Source organism: Calidris pugnax, unplaced genomic scaffold, assembly GCF_001431845.1.
Source record: "Calidris pugnax isolate Ruff unplaced genomic scaffold, ASM143184v1 scaffold29, whole genome shotgun sequence".
In the NCBI taxonomy this organism is placed as follows: domain Eukaryota; kingdom Metazoa; phylum Chordata; class Aves; order Charadriiformes; family Scolopacidae; genus Calidris; species Calidris pugnax.
Window position 1 is genome coordinate 375,907 of NW_015090768.1, and position 16,670 is coordinate 392,576.

Genomic DNA, 16,670 nt, shown 5'->3' on the forward strand with positions numbered 1-16,670 from the left:
CCCGGACCCGGAAGAGCCGGGGCGGAGCGGGGCGGAGGCCGCCTCGGGACCTGAGGCCGCCGGGGGCCCGGGGGAGAGGCCGCCTCGGGCCCTGAGGCTGCCGGGGGCCCGGGGAAGAGGCCGCCTCGGGCCCTGAGGCCGGTCCGGGCCCTGAGGCCGCTTCGGGCCCTGAGGCCGCCGGGGAGCCCGGGGGGGAGGCCGCCTCAGGCCCTGCCGGTGCCCGGAGCTCAGGACGGAGGAGGAGGGCCTGCCCCAGCCCTGAGCTGGCTGGGGGCTGCCCCGGGACTGCCCCGTGAGGTGGTTCCGTGGCTGAGGGGGATGGGGCTGTGTGCCCCGCCGCCTCGCCCCTTTTTATTTCCTTTTTTTTTTTTTTTCAAAATTTCACTGAGTTCAGTGAATTTTTGGTTCTAGTGGTGGTGCCAGTGGGGTTCTGTTTGGAAGGAAGGCACAGGGTCTCCCTCACCGGCTCCATACCCATGGCCTGCCGTGGCCTTGGGATGTGGAGGGCACCCGAGGGCTTTTAGGGAAAGGAACCCCTTTTCCCGTTGTTTTTAATTACACATCTCCTGGAGAACACATTGACACTGCTGGGAATGGTGGGTCCGATGCTGGCATCTGCTGGAGCCTGTGGGATGGTGTGGGGACAGGTCACGGCGTGAGGGATGGGGTCATAGCTCCTGCGGGTCACGGGGGGGGTGGGAGAGTTAGACTGGTAACCTAATTAGGGATGGAGTCCTAATTGCAGGTGAACTCCTCCATGCAAGCCTTCCCTGCCTCTACCTGGCCGGCGGGCTCCCCGGCTGTTCCCCCTCGCTGAGGGGAGTCTGGGTGTGATGGGCTGATCCTCAGGGACCCATGTCAGCTCCTGCGCTGTGTGCGATGCCCCGAGAGCTGCTGGCACATCCACACCCCTCAAAGCTCTTCCCGTGGCTGCTCTTTGCTCTGGATACAGTGATTTTTGATCTGGGCACTCCCATCTGCCCGACTGAGGTTCGAGTCTGCTGGGGCTACAGGTACCAGATACAAACAGATGGAAATGAAAGGGGGGGTTTGCCTTGATAAGATCTCATTATGCATCCTACAATAAAAAGTAGCTGTGAAGGCACTGTAGGAGCCACTGGAGAAAAGAATTTAGGAAGTTAAAAAAGTTACAAAAAATCCATAGTTTGTCATGATTGTAAACCGCTGACAGAGAAGATAAAAGAAAAAAAGATGAATACTTCACTGCTGCGTTATCAGTCTGAGACTCCTCTGTGATGCGAGTGATAACAGCCTTCATCAGAGTAATGTACACCACAAAGATGCGTTTGATCCTTCCGTATGTTCCCTCTCTGCTCTAATAAGGAACAGCCCATTTTCTTGAAATTATACTTTTGCTCTTTGGCATTGGTTTTTCATTGCTGACAACAGCTCTGCTGACCTCAGCGAGCACACGGGCCTGGGTCCTAAATGCAGCATTAAGGGTTTAGCTTAGTTTACAGCAGGTTTAGTTAAGGTACATCGGGTGAAGATTCGCTGCTTTTTACAGGGGTTTTTAATTCTGTTTTCCCCTTTCTTGCCTTCTGGCTAATGCAGCAATCGTGATGAATCCCATCAATTACTGTGTTTCCTGAACCCAATTAACGGCTGCGTCACCCCGGTTACACTGAGCGGTGCTCTAGGCATTAAGCAACTGGTTTCCATTTGAAGTCCGTTTGCAGAGGGGTGGATGGTTCTCGGCAGAGCTGGGAGCCCTCACAACTAACCAGTTTTCCTGTGCCCCGCTCCTTACCAGCAGTTTATTTGTCCAGGGAGAATTCCTGCCTTTCTGAAATGGAAAAAAGGGATTGAAGTTGGGAAATCTTTTTATTGTGTGATAGTAGATTGTGCCTTATTAATTGTGCTCTTCTTAATCAGTCCCTGATTTGTGTGTCTGAAGACCATGTATATAATAAATACAGTTTGCGAGATGGCTGTTATAACTCCTGTGTATTTCGCTCCGTAGTGACACAGTTTTCACAGTGCTATTAAAAATACATGGTAATTTACAAGTCATTTAGGAAGCTACTAGAGATACAAAGTAATTAATGGTTTACTGACAATAATACTAATTTCTTTTTAACTGCAGCCAGGCTTTGAAGCTATAATTGGGCCCCTAATGCTTGTGATGAAATATTGTGCGGTTCAACACAGTTTGTGTTTTGAACTTTTCATCATTAGTCGTTCCTAATGCGTACGTTTCTGTTTGCACTCTCTTAAGATAATCCACGACTAGAATAATTATTGAGTCTCACTATTCTTTTAAAATGATTGGTTGGTTGGATGGTTATTCCTACTTCTAGTAGCAATAATTTATAATCACTTAACCTGGTAGTCGGTTCCAGGAAATAATAGATTTTCATCTGTTCCCCAGGATTTCAAACAATACATAAAGTAACGCTGGTGATTCATTAGAGTTGGTGGCAGACCCAGCAAATAGCTCTGGGAAAGTAATTCATAGTAGTAGTATAACAAATACCTGAATATTTTCTTTGGTTATCTGAAATTCTGCTTTTAAAGCTGAACACGTAGCCTTTTATGTAGTCTTTGTATTCTGCTTTTCCTGGATCTCTGAGGGAGGAATCAAAGAGGAGAGCTTATCATGAAGAAGTTAACTGCATATTGAACATCTTGTTTCTGCTCCAAAAAATCTGATAGTTGAATGTCGGCAAACTATTGATCAAAGCCTGCTGTAAGGCAGCTGGAAGGGCTGGGGGTAGCTCAGTGTCTAAAGGGTGCGGGGCATTTGCAACGCTGGTTTGGCACTTAAAATATGTATCCTCTCAAATAGTTCTGTTACCAGTGTGGGTTCATTTGGGGGTGCGCTGGAGAACCTCAGGTGAATAATGATACTTTGGGAAGATGCAAAACCAAAGTTGATTTGTCTTTAGACTCGTGTAATTGTATTCCTTAGGAGCTCTCTGTATTTCGAAGAAAGCATGGTTTCTTCGTGGAGGAAGCTCTTCTGACTGAGTATATTCTTTTTTTCCCTAGGCGTAGGTGGTTATGTCTTGGGCTCACAGAATTTTTGCCATTTGTGACAAAAATGCAAATGTTTTTCCCATGCCTACCCTGCTGTTCGGGGAGAGGCCTGACACCGGGACTTTGGGTGTTTGGGGTCTCCCTTCCTTTATCAAGGAGCAGAAAGGGTGACGGTGCTCACACGGGGAGTTAATGTGAATTCAGTGTTTTTCAGTTTTGAAGTGGATTTGGCTGAAGGGCTGTAGTTTGAAAAAAATAATCTTTGCTGTACAGAGAAAATGGTAAAACAACTTCTTGTGAGTATTTGTGCGCATTTTAAATGACATAAATAAACAATCATAGAAGTCTATCTGACAGCTTACATATTGTAAGCCGGCGATGATTTATTGTTCCCACTGTGTGTCGAAGTGCTTCATCTGTCTCTCTGTAAATGGCTGATCCTGAAGGCATCTGCTGCTTCCCCCAGCCCCAAACGCACTCGGAAGGATTCTCTGTAGATACTTGGGATACGGTTTCCAGCTCTTGGTTTTAATCTACTGTTAATCTACTACTTAATCTTTCAGTTCATGGAGCGAAGATTGGACTTTAATCTGGAGTTTCCCAGTTGGCCTTCTGAGCTCTCCGTGTGCGGGAGATGAAATGAGGCAGAACAAGCCAGGAATGGGAAAAGCCCACACCGTGGCTGAGAGCACCCTGCTCCCCGGTTCCTGTCGGGGGAGGGTGTGCAGTGAGTGGGGTCTGTTGGGGGAGGGTGTGCAGTGAGTGGGGTCTCTCGGGACTGCGGTGCTGCAGCCGGTGCTCAGGGTGCCTGCTCTGCCAGCGCGGCTCCTCGGGGCTCGGCACGGTCGCCCTCCGGTCCCCGAGGCCGGGCTCAGCCCTTCTCTGGCCCCTTGCTCCCCTCTGGTTGTTCCAGTACTGAGCTGGCCTGTATAAAACGGTTTATAATCTTAGGTGTTAATAAATTACGTTTGTCGGAAGGATGAATTTTCATCATTATTTCAGATACGGCATCTTCCAGGTCCGGTGTTTTGGGAAGGCATGGAGGAATTAAGTCTGCTGTATCTTCGTGATAATGAAATTGCAAAAATGCTTAATGTGCACTCATTATCTTTGAGTGCTAATCTGATAGGCCTGGCCCTGTGTGATACTCCACTGAGCCTGAAAATAGCCTGTAGGCACATTGTTAACAGCGTTTTCTCCCTCAAACCTCCTGGGTTACTGTTAATTTCTGGTGAGGAAATAGTTGGGAGATGGAAACTTCCTGACCAATAGAAGTGTGTTGGCCATTGTCATCTCTGGCCAGCCCTCCTGCTGGAGAGGTGAGCCAGCCCTAGCACGCTGCTCTCTGAAAGGCTCCGCAGTCAGGATGTTTTTCCTAATTGCCCGGGTCCTGCTTGATTAGAGAGACATCAACACAATATTATATTGAACTGTGTTCAGTCTAATCGGATTAGGGATCTGTCACTGAAAAAGGTTATTTAACGTGGCTGCGTAATGTGAAGGTGATGCGGTGGCACTGCACGGTATCATTTTTGCAGAAGGTGCTGTTTCTGTGTGCAGCCCAAGGCTTGCCTGGGTGTAAGTACCCCAAAGGCTCACACCTGGTTCCCAGTTCTTTTGTCTTTCGTGTTTGTGAGCTGCTCCTGGTGCACCCTGGTGTTGCACAGCCAGGAGACCGCCTGTGACCTCTTTGTGCCTCTTATACCAGTCGAGCTGCCCAGTTGGAGCCTTTGGCAGAACCTGGGCTGGGTTCCAGCGCCAGGGCCTCTCTCTAACCCCAGAACAGCCCTTGCCTTCTGTGTGGGGGGCAGGCAGTGCTGGGGACGTGTGAGTCCTTGGGCAGGACAGCGGGACGGGCTGGGGACCTTGCTCTGGCCCTGCACAGACCCTTAGGGGTCTATCTGATGCTTCACCTCTGCTTACTGACCGGGACTGGAAGCCTGCAGGTGTGGGCAGAAAGGGAGCCTGTGTTTCACCACTTTCTGGGGTTTCCCTCTGCCTCTGGACCACGTTGTCCCAATTTTCTCTACTTTCCATGTCTCTGCCTTCTCGAGAAGCCCTTTCTCACCTTGGCTGGATTTACGGCTGAACGAAATATTTCTTGTTTACTACAAAGTCATACTAATTTATTTTCCTCTATATTCAAGGCTTTCCATTGGGCTTTTGAAAACTTTCCCCTTTATTCTTTGTGTGAGTCCTTTCTAAACGTTTTCATTATCATTTCTGTTACTGTGTCTTTGGGGAACCCAAGTCCTTTGCCTGAAAGCAGATAGGGACAAACTCATTCTCCTGCTTCTAACCATTCCCTAAGCCTAGCAGTTATTGTCAAATATTTTCCATTTTCTAGGCCAGTGGGCATCTGACAAATCTTTCATCAAAACTGTCTACCTGGAGACATTTCATGATAAAGCTATTTTTTTATTACAAATGTTCATCAAAACCCGTGACTTAAATACAGCCAGGCTCTCACAGTACTGTTTGCTCATAGGACAATATTTTTTCATAGGCTATTTGTAAATTGTTTGTTGCCTTGGTAACTAAGGATAGCAAAACACACCACCAAAAGCATTTAAACTGTCTTTTACAATTTCTGACCGTATTTTTTAAATGATCACTCAATTTTACTCAGGTCCCTTTTGAAGTAACAAAGCTACTGCTTATGGAAATGATTTCGAAAGCCTGTTAATAGTCAATAATTTTTTAATCTAAACAGTTTCAAATATGCTAGTGATTTAAAAAATACTTTCAGAAGTAAAGAAAAAACTATGAAAAATTCTGTGCATAGAGCAGCCCATGCTTTTACATAACAGAGCAGAATTTGATTGCACAGGTTCAGTAAATCCACTGAAGTTATGAGATATGAACATTTCTGTCCTGTTGGCTTTTCCTGAGGTACGGTAGCACGAGGTGGTACCTCCAGCTGAACCCCGCAGTGTCTGTACCCTGAGCCAGAGCCTGGGGTTGCACAACTCCAAACTTTTGGTGTCTGTCATATCGTACGCTTCCAAGGACGTTCCATTAGAAGTATCTGTATTAGAATTACCCGCACGCGGCACCCAACAAGCTACTGCTTTTGGGATTGGGGCTGAACTTCTGAGTCTCAGCATTTGTTTACAAATGTATTTAGCTTAATTTGTTAAAGTCAGGTGGATGGCAGAAAACAAGTACTGTAAATAGCATCTCTACTGCAGATAAAATCACTTTCATTTTATCTCCTACATTTCGTTTTATCTCTTACATTGTTAACAACTTGATTGTATTTCATTGTGAAGATGTAAAATAGCTTCATTTGCATATAAACCTGCCCGTACTTTGTGACTACAGGAGCAATCACTCCAGCAATAATGGTACAAAGCAGAAAGCGTTTGATATCTATATTTGTTCAGTTGGGTGACTTTATCAAAAAGTTTGTGTATCAGGAAGTTAGTGTTCTGTCAGATCCCAGCACCGAAACCATTTTTGGAAGTTCCCCCGACGTCCCGTGTCTGTGCTGGCTGGTGAGGTGAGTCCATGGGAGTAGCTGCAGTTCTGTTGGGCAGAGCATTTCTTCCTTCCAGCCGCTGTGGGCAGTTGGATGGGTGCAGGTGGCTCTGCAGGTGACGTGGTCCGTGCTGTGTGCTCTTCTCCCTGGGCTGTCACTGGTACCACGCTCTGTGCTGTTCCACTGCTGCCCGTGTGTGCCCTGGGACTGGAGCTGCTCTCCTGGGCCTGCTGGCAGGTTCACACACAGTCATTGTCTTCTTGTTTTCATGGAGGCAGCTCTTCAGCTCTCTAGAACCAGGTTGTACCTTATGCTTTTTCTTTACCATCTCTGCTGTAAATGTAAATGTATGAATGGAACATCAAGGTATTGTTCTTCAGGAGGGGGAAAAGAGGGGCTCAGTGCATTTGACAGAATTGACTTCTTTGATTCTCACCAGCTTTGGTAACCTGTACAGTGTTTATCCCCTTTTCCTGGCAATGAAAGTGTGCTCTCGGGAGCTACCGGGGCAGTGATGCCAGATGCCCATGGAGGTAGTGGGACATGCAGATACTCAACACCATTCAACATAGAGAATAAAAGGTTGGTTTTGAGGACAAATTACTCCTTCCCTCCCCAGAAGAGGTGGTGGTGTCAGTGCAGCCTTAGCTTTTTGCAGAACTATAGTTCCAGGTACAGCAGAGTCACTTTTGGCCCTGACCTTGCTGTAGGGATGGCCAAAGTCCTTGGAATTCCCCCTGCGGAGGTGGTGGGTCCTGTCTTTAGATGATGTCATGTTTGCTTTATGTCTGGTTAAAAGCTCCTGGGGTTACTGTTTCCGGATGAAGACTTGCCTCTTGGGTGATCTGAAAAATTCACTGTTCATGATTGGTGCTATAATTGGATCTTTTTGCTACTTTTTGTATTTCCTCAATTCACATTCCTTTCCTGAGGATTGTTTTTTATTTGCATTCTGTCCATCAGAATTTTAATAAACACAGACAGAGGATCATGGCATTATTTTTCTGCCTATTGATCCTTCTTATTTCAGTTCGTTTCAGTGATATTTTAGTCTATTTTTACTTAGTGGATAAATAAAATAGCTAAAAACATTCTGTGCCCCAGTGGTAGTTTTCCTGCACTACCGAAGCCTGTGCAGAGTGACAGCGACTGTATTATTTTGAAAGATCAAGTGTTTCCTCTGGGAAGGTGACATTTTGTCACCGCAGCTCCCTAATTACCCCAGTCTGGGGACACTGGTGCCATGGGTGTGCGGAGCAGAGAGCTGCTATCAGGGAGAGCCCATGGAGCTGGCTGTTAGCCACCCTGCTGGGACTAGGGGTCAGTGGGGGGGTCCCGCCAGCGTCCTTTGGTGTCTCAGAAGCTGCGTTGGAGGTGACGGGAGGGGGTTTGCTGGTGCTGTGTGATGCGTGGTGTCCGAGGAGCCATAGTCCTTGTCAGCAGAGGTGGGCCACCTCTCTGGTTCACTAGCCAGCCCTTAGGGTGTCTCTGCGGGGAGGCAGAGGAGAGCAGGGAGAGCTCAGCAGAGCGAATCCAGCGGCTGGGTGGAACCTGGAGAGGTGGAATAGTGGCTCGGAGCACACGGAGAGGACCGTTCAGACACCTCCGAGGCGGTGAGGGGTGGGAGAGGAGAGCAACGTGGCCTTGCTTTCCTGTGTCTCTGTGAGATGCTGCTGTGCTGACGGGGTTCCACGGGCTGCTTCTTGCCAGCTCTGTCTGGTGCCCAAGGTCAAACACTCACAGAAGCTCAAGGAGCATCGCTCTGCACTGGTGGCTTTGGGTTCCTCAGCCAGAGTGGCAGTGAGTGTGAGCACTGCCCCAGTGACACAGCTTGCACCTTCTTCTGCACACTGGTCACAAAACATTGTCCCGTTTGTTCCTGTGCAGCAGCTGAGTGGGGTCTGTGGAGATGTGTTGGCCAACGTCCCTGTTGGCCTTCTGTTGGCAGGAGATGGTGCCTGTGCCCCCGTGCTCTCGGGCAGAGGCCGGTACCTGTAATTGCTAAACACAGCTCTGCTCTTAAACAGATCGCTGTTCAAGGCAGGGACCTTTCATATTTCTGTTCTTTATGCTGGTGCCTTTTAGGGGTTTTTATTGCCATATTACATGTTACCATAAAAACCTCAGTGTCTCCTTAATGGCTTGAAAAATGTTTCATTATTATGTTAATATGAAGTCCTTTGCAGATAATGTTTTGTCAATCTTTTTGAAGTACTGTACGTTACATTCTAAAAATTATATACTCATTCTCTATACTTACTGAAAGTTAACTGAATGTTAGCAAGGGTTTCCTTGACATCTGAAGATCTCTTCCAGACAATGTTTCATTTGATGAAACTCTTGTTTTGGTAAACCAGAGTCAAATACCTGTGTACAATTAATTCAGAATGAGTGATGCTGCTTTGTCCTGCAGAGTGTGCCCTGAGTTACACTGGCTGTGCCTGCGGGTGCACTGCCCGGGTGAAGTGCCCGCAGAGAGCAAGGAGGCAATTTCCTTTCTGCTCAGGAACGTGGCTGCTTTGTCCATCATGTGTGGAGGCTTTTATTTCTGGTTTTCATTTGGCACTGAAGTGGAGCTCATGAGTGGTCCTTAATTAGCAGGATTGCTGCCAGCACCTTAAAAGACGAATGGCTTTTCCCAGACAGGGCACTCCTGCGTAGCCACTGATTTTAAACACAAAAGAGTATTTTCTGTTGGCATCTCACCCTTGGGCTTACACCCCCCTCAGAGACACCCCAGGGTAACGCTGCAGCACTGCCCTGGCTCACACGGGCTGGGGTCCTGTGACCCATCCTGGGGGGAGAACCCACTCTGCGTGTGGTGAACCCTGGGCAGGGGAGACGGGGCAGGGACAGAGCTTTGGGACAGCGGGATGGAGTGTGTCTGGGACCAGAGAGCAGGGAGGTTTCCTCCCTGCCTGGCAGTGCTCCTGCAGGGCTGGGGGAAAAACTGCTGCTGCCCACGGTACCTCATGGATTGGGTTCTTGCTGCCATTGTGTCTTTGGCTGTATCTGAATGGGACTGGTTATAGCCAATGCTGTTTGAGTGAGAATAAATATGTAACTCATTATCCCTAAGTAGGATTGTTGGTTGTTAATGGGTAAAGAGAGGAAAGGCTCAATCATGTTTACCGGAATACTGTGCTATTCACGTTTACATCCATAAACTGGAAGTAACCATATGGCAAATGGAGTGGTAGCCCTGGGGCAGAGCCCTTTTCCAGCAGACAGGGTCCCCGTAGGGGAAATCTCTGCAGGTCCTGGTCCAGAGGGCTCTGAATTCCACGGGCTGAAGGAGACCTCTCTGTGCCCTGTTCTCTGTGTCGCTGGTGGCAGCCAGTCCATCCCCCCTGCTCCGCAGAACTGCTGCCCACAGCTCTGGGAAGGCGCTGTGTTTGAACTGGGTCTGTGTCTGTCCCTGCATACAGTGTCTGAGAAACCCTCCATTGTTCACCCGCCTGGCTGAGATGCCTTAAATAAGCCTTGAGGCATCTAAATATGGATTTTCTTAAATTTTCTAAAATTTCAGATTAGTTACTACACTAACATTAAATAAACATTTCAGTACGGCGGTACACTTAATTTCAGCTGCAACAAAAGCATTAACTCTGCTTTATTCCAATTTTGAGTTCTCCCTGGTTCTTTATATACTGTGAAGTAGTCACAAAGGTTGTTTTTACAGCAGAATTCCTTTGCCTGAACTTCCACTGCGGAGACATCATGTCAGCGGTGCGGCTAAAGGAGTTAACAGTCAAAGCACACCTCCAGTGTGTCATAGAGAAACTTCATGTGCCACCTCGTTAAACCAGAAGAGAGCAGTGAGGGTGAAAGGCGTTCATCTGGGACACCAGGGACTGCACCAGTCAAAACATTGTTTTCTAAGAAAAATGAACTCTGCAAACACAGGAAAGAACCATTCTGAGAATTCTGGGAAAGTCTGATAGAACCAGAGACTACATACAGGAGATTGGCTCAGGCTCACGGACCGGTGGAGGTTGGAGGGAATGATGAAACCTCAGGAGGTCACCTGGCCCAGCCCCCTGGGCTCTGGTCCTGTCCCTGGGCACCGCCGGGAGGAGGCTGAGTAACAAAATTATACCATGTAGGCCATATGGCAGGAAAAGGAGGTGAGGAAGATGAAGGGAAGTTCAGAGCAAGAGGGTTGCTAGAATTGTTGGATTTGGTTAGTTTTTTTTTTTTTTTCTGAAGGTGATTTATCTACAACATCACTCTGTTCCTTCTTTAAATGGGCTTATATTCTACATTTTTAATTTCATAATGACTTTCATAAAGAAAATTCCTGCTGTAATGGGCAGTGTGATTATGATTAATTTGGAGCTAACAGTGCTGATTGTTTGAACCTGCAAAGCAAATGTTACTGAAGAGGTGTATGAGACTCTCCCATCTCCGTAGCGCTGAAGGATGAAGGGAGTTGAGAGGAACCGGGGTGGCCGGGGCTCTCTGGCAGCTCCCTGGGCTCGGAGAGCGGCCGGAGAACGGCCCAGTGCCATCCTGGTACAGGAGAGGAGGGGCTGGTCCTTTTCAATCTGGCCCTGATTAATTATTCACGCTCCCTCCAAAGCGGAGTCAGTGGGAAGTACAAAAAATCAGGCAGAAGAAGAATGTGCAGTAACTTGTGGAGTGCTGTCCTCTGTTTGTGTTGGTTTTTATTGGGGCACACCAGAAGAACCGAGGCTTTATGGCAGTGCTAGAGCAGAACGCCTGTGTTACAAACAAAATGCCCTGCAACAATAATTCACAGCCTTGTAGATTGTCATGCTGTGGAAATTTTCCTCCTAAATAAAGTAAAATAGTAAAATTTTAGTCTAGTTTATATTGGGATTGTAAAAACAGGAAAATTGGATTTTAAGTATGAATATAGTAGATGGAATATACGATTTCACATCAATCTGACGCATAATTTCAAGAGAAATACTGGAGGAACTATGGTGCCGGTGGAGAAGGAATGCATTTCAAATAGGGACATGCAGAAACGTCATCTGTAGTATGATCTCCTACTCCTGTACAATTTTATGCAGTGAATTTTGCATTGTCAGAAGATTTTTTAAAACCTATTTTAAAAAGCAGCTACTGTAGGGAGTTGTGAAACTTTCAGGAGAAGATTCACTTTCCCTTGGTTTGTCGGGGGAGTTTGGGGTGTAGGAGTTGGTTCGGGGGGGTGGGAGGGTGCTGGGTGCTCGGGCAAAATTGGAAGAGGGGAGATTTAGGTTAGATCCCAGAAATTCTTTGGTGTGAGGGTGGTGAGAGCCTGGCCCAGGTTGGCCAGAGAAGCTGTGGCTGCCCCATCCCTGGAGGGGTTCAAGGGCAGGTTGGAGGGGGCTTGGAGCAACCTGGTGTGGTGGGAGGTGTCCCTGCCCAGGGCAGGGGGGTTGGAACTTGATGATCTTTAAGGTCCCTTCCAACTCTAACCATTCTATGATTCTGTGATTCTAACAAAAAAGGAGAACTTTTTAATTGCACATTGTCCCTATGTGGGGCTGTCTGGGGTCCCAGGGTGCAGGTGGGCACGGGGCGAGGTGGTGGTGTCTGGCCTGGGTGGGGGAGCAGAAGCAGATCCCTGCTGGAGGGGGGTCCCGGGGCTGTAGTTCCCCTACTGCCCGATCCCACCACGGGGATGTCTCCTGGCCACCAGCTGGCATCCATGTGTCTTCTGCTGCCTCTCCTTCCCCTTCACACCTGCACTGCCTCGTGCTTTGGGTTTATTTCACATAGATTATGTGTGTCTGTGTCTCTGTGGCCATACACCCCCTGCGTGTTGGCGGCAGAAACCCTCCTCTCGGCCCCGGTCAAATCAGGGAAAACCAACCTAGAGGTATTGTTCTTAGTATTAACACACTGGCTGGGTTATAAAAAAGGGGGAATCCAGCTCAGAAGCCTGCAAACAGCCTTTCCCCCCTAGAATTAGTCTTTTTGGGTAGAAGCAATTATTTTTTTTAGCAATGCACAAATTGGTTAGGAAAAGCTCTCACAAAAATACAGACAATATATTTTATATAAGTCATACGTTGGACAAGTGTTAAATATTTTACAAGCACGTCAGCTGTGCCTGAAACTCCTTCGCTATGCGTAGTTACCAGTTGAAGGTAATATCTGTAATTTATTGAAGAAAAAGCAATTGAAATACTCAGCATAAGATAAATGATCTTTTTAGCTGGAGTATAGAGTCCGTAATTACAGTATGAACAGATTAGGAAAAATAACATTCCATCATATCTCCTGTTCAGCATTTACAGAAATTCTGGGTATTTATTTAATATTTAAATAGCCCATCTCCAAGAGTGTTTTCATTGTTTGATGTGGTCGAGCAGTTCTCTGACGCCCGTCATCATTCATCTGGATTATTTTTGTAGGCACACCATATTTTAAAATTCTCTCCTTTTATCTGCCGAGTCATTTTACCCAGGCATTTTGTTAAACTGCTAATGAGTCCCACGGGGCAATATGTTTAAATTAAATATACATTAATACCTGGTTCAAATTAAAAAGAAAAACAACAAGAAAAGTCTGACTTTAGCTGTATAAAAATGAACGTGGAGCTCAGCTGTGCTGTTAGATGGGAGGGGGCTGCCCTCCCCGTGTCCCCCCCGCAGGTGAGCTGGGGCAGGTGGCTGTGGTGGGCTCGGGGTGCCGAGCTGGGGCAGGGGACCTGCAGGTCTGGGGGCTGTGGGGGCTCTCGGGGGGTTGCCAGCACCGTGGGGCACGTCCAGCTGCCACCGCGCTGTCACCTGCACCCCGTCCCTGCGCCATCCCGCCCTGCTGGAGCCTGGCCATTGCCTCTGGGTCCTCCATCCTCTGCTGCTCCTGCTCTCCTGGGGACACGGTGGTACCGCTGGGGAGATGCCACGGGTCCCATCCCCACGTCCCTGACCACGAGTGTTGTTTTTCCCCAGATGTGCTGTTTTCACCCCGCAAGCCCTCCCTCTGCCTCGGTGGTGGGTGGACTGGGGCGAGCTGGCAGTGAGTGCCTGAGTGCCATCAGCGCAGGTGTCCCCTCCTTGGACAGGAGCGTCCTTTGCCCTGGGCTGTGGGTGAGTTTCTAGCCCATGAGGCTTCTCCATCCCTCTGGAGCTCGGGCACTGGGGACCCCGGGGCAGGGCAGGGGGTGCAGCTGGTGGGAGCAGCGCGAGTCTGCACAAGGACTTTCCATAACGGGTTTCTGGAAATGAAGGGTTTGGTGCTGCCTCTTGTCCTCCATGGTGATGGCTTTCCCTTGCCCTGCTGCTCGTGCTGGTGCCGGGGCCGGTTGCCCCCAGGGCTGTTATTTGGGTTTATTTGGTGGAGAAGCCCAGTTTGGTGACCCCAGTGCTGTCTGTGATTTTGACAAGGAAAAGGGGAGTGAGGGCAGGGTCTGGTGGGGCAGCAGGACCCAGCCAGGTCCCAGGCAGGGGCTGCTTCTCTAGTGGGCCCCTCTGGCCCCTCCAGCACAGCATTCCCCTGCAGGGTTCATGGACCAGTGAGGGGCCTGGGAAGTACATCTCGCCAAGGACCGGGCTCCTCAGAGCCCTCCATGTTTGGAGAACATTCATCTCTGCACTTTGCTGGTTCATAGCGACTTGCTTGTGGCACTTCTCTTGGCCGCATTTTTCCTTGAATTGTTCAGACAACAGTTTGTTTTCATCTTCTGGGTCCATCAGGTCACCTGGCAACAGTACTGTAAAGTGAGATGGTGCCGAGTTTGCTTGAGTGGCCCAGTGCTGCAAAGATAATTCCCGTTTTAAAGAGTGTTAGGTCAGGTGCTTGCCAAGACCCTGCTTTCATTAGTCCACCTTCTTTCTCTTGCTCTTCTTCAGCATAAGAGGATTTGTTCCTAAACACTTGCTTTGAAATTCCCGTGCTCCTGGTGCTAGTCCCTGTGTGTTGAGTTGAACTGGTCTGTGCTCTCCCTCCACACACCCCCAAGCAGAGACCCTCTTGGCATTTCTCCTGCGGGGCATCGCCATTGCTTCCCTATTCCCTGGTCTCCTGGTGCCCCCTCAGACTGGGATGTCTGCTCAACGCTCCCAGGTTCCTTCCAAGAATGCAGGTTCCTCCAGGTTCCTCCAGTGTTGGAGGTCTCGCTTTGAAAGGGCAGAGGTGTTGGGATGTGCCCTCCCCAACCCCCAGAACAGCCATTGATTGCTTTTCCCCGGGCCGTGAGGAGCGGGGCTGCGGAGGTGCTGCCCGATCCCCCGTGCTCTCTGCAGTGACACTGCCGTCCTGGGGATCAGAGAGTCACAGAGGGCTTTGGGTGGGAAGGGACCTTAAAGCCCCCCCAGTGCCACCCCCTGCCCTGGGCAGGGACACCTCCCACCACACCAGGTTGCTCCAAGCCCCCTCCACCCTGGCCTTGAACCCCTCCAGGGATGGGGCAGCCACAGCTTCTCGGGGCAACCTGGGCCAGGCTCTCACCACCCTCACACCAAACAAGTTCTTTCTGGTATCTAATCTAAATCTCCCCTTTTCCAATTTAAAACCGTTACCCCTTGTCCTGTCACTGCGCTTCCTGACAAAGAGTGCCCATCAAGAGCTAGGCAGAGTCTCTGTAGAGAAGTAAAGCTGATCCCCTGACAAGGTTTTTGGGAGAAAACATTTAAATTGTTCTTGATTGAGTTGCACTTTCCGGTAGATGGCAGCATATATTCAGTCTTTGTTTAAATGGAAAAAAAAAAAAAAAAAAGAAAAATCTGTAGAAGGTGTGAAGGAAATGCTTACAGAAATGCTTATAGAGCTCCAAAATATATTCTTTACAATGTTGTTTGCAAGTATCTGTCTTTGATATAATCACTGAATATTTGATAACTATCAGTCCTAGTGTTAATAAATCCTTTCAGAAATTGTTGTTGAGATGCAGACACTGGGAGGTCAATAGAGAAAATTCAGTGAAGTGTGCGGGAAGTGGAAGAAAGTCTCTATTTCTGAACTCTAGGGTATTTTTCAGGCCTGAAGCACAAAGGAGGAAGATGGGTGTGGGGGTGGTTTTCCCGCAGGAAAATGGGGGCCCATGACATGTGCTTCAGTCTGAGTTGTGCTGCAGTCAGGGCTTGATCCCAGATCCTGAAGATCAAACACACCTTGAAAATTTTTTATTTTTGTTTTATGTAGCCTGTTCTGCAGTGCTGTTTAAACCTGCCTAAGGAGCTTGGCTCTTGGGCTGCTGTGAGGAGATGCTGCACATCCTCCTGTGCCGTGGGGAGATGCTGCACGTCACTGAGGCACTCTGACCCTGCTGAGGTCTGGCCTTGTAGCTTCGTGCCCGTTTGGAGATGAGGGGGCTTGTAGCAGAATCCTGTGTGCTTTGCATTCTCCGGGTGCCCTCCCTGAAAAGTGATGCTAATGCAGGAAGACATGACTGATTATTTCGCACTGCTCTTGGCAGTACTTTCAATATTCTTATTTTCTGTTTATTGGCAGCACTTTCCTTTTCCCTTTTCAATACTCTACTTTTTTGCTTTAATATGTGGCTTTTGTTTCTGTTCACTTATTTATTATAAATACGTTATTCTGCTACTGGTTGCATTAATGCCTTTTGGGGACTTTTTCCTTCAAAGATGGGGAAGGAAAGAGGGAAAGGAAAGCGTTTTTCTTCTGCTTTTGGGGCTGGTCAGGGCTGCCTGCAGCTGCTTTTATGAGAGGGTCCTTCAAAAACCCGTGCTTCATGCTGCTGCCTGGCAGAGACCCCGACTTCTGAGGCTCTGAGAAAGGTCCCGAGATACCCAGGTGGTTGGTCAGTGGGTGCTGGCAGAGGAGATCACTTGTGCTGGGCAGGCCATGGGTGTCCCAGCTGAGCTGGACCTGCTGGGTGTCTGGCACAATGCTAGTGGGAAGGTGCCACCACGCATTTAGGATGGATATTGGGAACAATTTCTCCCCCCAAAGGGTTGTGAAGCCTTGGCAGAGGCTGCCCAGGGCAGTGGTGGAGTCCCCATCCCTGGAGGGATTTCAAAGCCGGGCAGAGGTGGTGCTGAGGGACATGGGTCAGTGGGGGTTTGGGCAGTGCTGGGTTGATGGTTGGACTGGATGGTCTGAAAGGTCCCTTCCAACCTTGATGATTCTATGATTCTATGTGATCCAACCATTGGAGACACCACCTTCTTCTGCACCGCAGAGGCCTGGCTGCACCCATTGCTCGGCCCCTGGAGATGTGCTGTGGGGGCGTGTGAGAGGATGGAGAAACAAGGCAGGGAGGAGT

At 48.7% G+C, this 16,670-nt stretch overlaps 1 protein-coding gene across 1 annotated transcript in view; it reads right to left on the reverse strand.

Moving 5' to 3' along the window:
• FPGT (fucose-1-phosphate guanylyltransferase) overlaps positions 1-16,670 on the reverse strand; it is an 81,993-nt gene that overhangs the window by 14,418 nt on the left and 50,905 nt on the right. The window lies entirely within an intron of this gene.